The sequence below is a fragment of the Vigna unguiculata genome, unplaced genomic scaffold (genome assembly GCF_037176805.1).
Source record: "Vigna unguiculata cultivar grain cowpea cultivar isolate G323 ecotype 2 unplaced genomic scaffold, ASM3717680v1 ptg000100l, whole genome shotgun sequence".
Taxonomy (NCBI): domain Eukaryota; kingdom Viridiplantae; phylum Streptophyta; class Magnoliopsida; order Fabales; family Fabaceae; genus Vigna; species Vigna unguiculata.
The window spans coordinates 45001-47500 of record NW_028196742.1 but is presented as its reverse complement, the minus strand read 5'-3'; positions in this window follow the sequence as shown (position 1 = coordinate 47500).

Below are 2500 nucleotides of genomic sequence, written 5' to 3'. Positions count from 1 at the left end.
CCAACTTCCCAAAAACCTGCCTTCTTCGCAGTTCGGCTAAGTCTCCCTCGTTTCCAACTTTCCTCTAAGTTGCCCTCCTCGCAGTTTGGCCAAGTTCACTCTTTTCCAGCGTCATCCCCCCAAGTTGCCTTGGGCGCAGTTCGGCCTAGTTCACTCTTTTCCAGCATCATCCCCCCAAGTTGTCTTGTTCGCAGTTCGGCCTAGTTCACTCTTTTCCAGCGTCATCCCCCCAAGTTGCCTTGTTCGCAGTTCGGTCTAGTTCACTCTTTTCCAGCATCATCCCCCCAAGTTGCCTTGTTCGCAGTTTGGCCTAGTTCACTCTTTTCCAGTGTCATCCCCCCAAGTTGCCTTGTTCGCAGTTTGGCCTAGTTCACTCTTTTCCAGTGTCATCCCCCCAAGTTGTCGTTGCCAACAACCCAAGAGTCCATAGTATTCGGAGTTCTAGCGGGGCCTCCCCTTGCTTCCAACAACCCAAGAGTCCATAGTATTCGGAGTTCTAGCGGGGCCTCCCCTTGCTTCCAACAACCCAAGAGTCCGTAGTATTCGGAGTTCTAGCGGGACCTCCCCTTGCTTCCAACAACCCAAGAGTCCATAGTATTCGGAGTTCTAGCGGGGCCTCCCCTTGCTTCCAACAACCCAAGAGTCCGTAGTATTCGGAGTTCTAGCGGGGCCTCCCGTTGCTTCCAACAACCCAAGAGTCCATAGTATTCGGAGTTCTCGCGTGGCCTCCCATTGATTCAAACAACCCAAAAGTCCATCTTCTTCGCAGTTCAACATCGCCTCCCTCGTTTCCAACAGGCCCAAAGGTCGTCTTCTTCGCAGATCCACGAAGAGCTCATCACGATTTGCCACATTCCATTTCCCACGGGTTGTCAACAACACTTTCTCACACTTCCCGCAATCGAGTACGTGCATGACATGCCAAAGCACATCTTATTTGCCTTCCATCGCACTCAAGACGACGGGTTGTGGAAGAACGATATTGTTCACAACAAGTTCAAGGACAACGTCTCAATCAAGGGACACAACCGAATTATGTTGACTGGGTCGCTAAAGTAAACCCGAGTTCATATAATGCACCGCATCCAAAAGAACTAGCCACAACACGTGCATCACTGAGATGTTTCACTAGATGGAACACGTGCGTGACATTAGGATCCTCCAACACCTCTTCGTGATGGAAAGATAGAATTCGAAGCAACCACAGAAGTACCGTCTAGTGGGTAGGCAACACAGGGACTGATCAACCAATATCACCCAAGGCAACGGGTGAAAATGGAAGAGATGCATGCTTGACCGTTCGATACGCAAGGCATGGAGCCAGCCAGCAAGTGCATCTCGATTACAACTCACACACCCTCACGTTCGCAAGACACCACACCACAAGACGGTCCACCCCCCACCTACCATGGGCAAGCAAGCAAATGGAAACATCAAGTGACGCAGGGTCAAGCATCGCTAGGCATGAAAATAACTTTCCACAATATCCGAGGGACTAGCTGCCGAGCTAACCAACGATCAGTGACGACCGTGTGTTGGTATTAATAAAGCTCAACAACTATGAAGAGGCTAGTTGTGCCATGATAAACATGCTAACGCACGCACCACGTGAGGGGGGAGGCCTCATCAAGCTCCCTTTAAAACCTGCCAGTGTGGAGCTGGCCGGCTCAAGGAGCACTCCCCCCCTATAAGAGGTTAATATGCAAAAGGCAAAATTGTACAAGTAGATACACTTTTTTTGAGCAGACATAAGTCCATATCTCGGGCTATACTTCGAATTTTGATGCGATTTTTTGCAGTAATTCGTAGAATAATGGTATCTCCTTGCTCACCAAATTTCATAATTTTTCTCGAAGGGGAACTATTTTTTTTATTTTTTTTACTTACCGGGTATGTGTAAAATCGGGAAAAATAGAAAAGCACATGTAGACTTCGAATTTCGACCTCATTTTTTCCAGTCCACCACTAAACAATATCAGGAACCTCCCCACAAAATTTCATTCAGTTTGGCCAAGGTCTTAAATTTGACAAATTTTGGCACCAACCTATCTAGTCGCGGTGCACCGACCAACTTGGCCAAGTCCAAAATGCATCCAATTCAAAACTTTTGTGCACCAACACTTTTACAGTACTCATTTGGGGGCATTTGGAGGCCTTTCCAACCCTCACATCTCAAAAACCACGAATTTCATTTTTTCACAAATCTCCCCACCAAGCCATCTAGCTATGCCGTGGTGCACCGCCAACCTTGGCCATGTGCAAAACCCTCCGAACTCAAAACTTTCGTGCACCAAGAATTTCATGGTATTCATTTGGGGGCATTTGGAGGCCATTCCAACCCTCACATCTCAAAAACCACGAATTTCATTTTTTCACAAAACTCCCCACCAAGCCATTTAGCTATGCCGCGGTGCACCGCCAACCTTGGCCATGTGCAAAACCCTCCGAACTCAAAACTTTCGTGCACCAAGAATTTCATGGTATTCATTTGGGGACATTT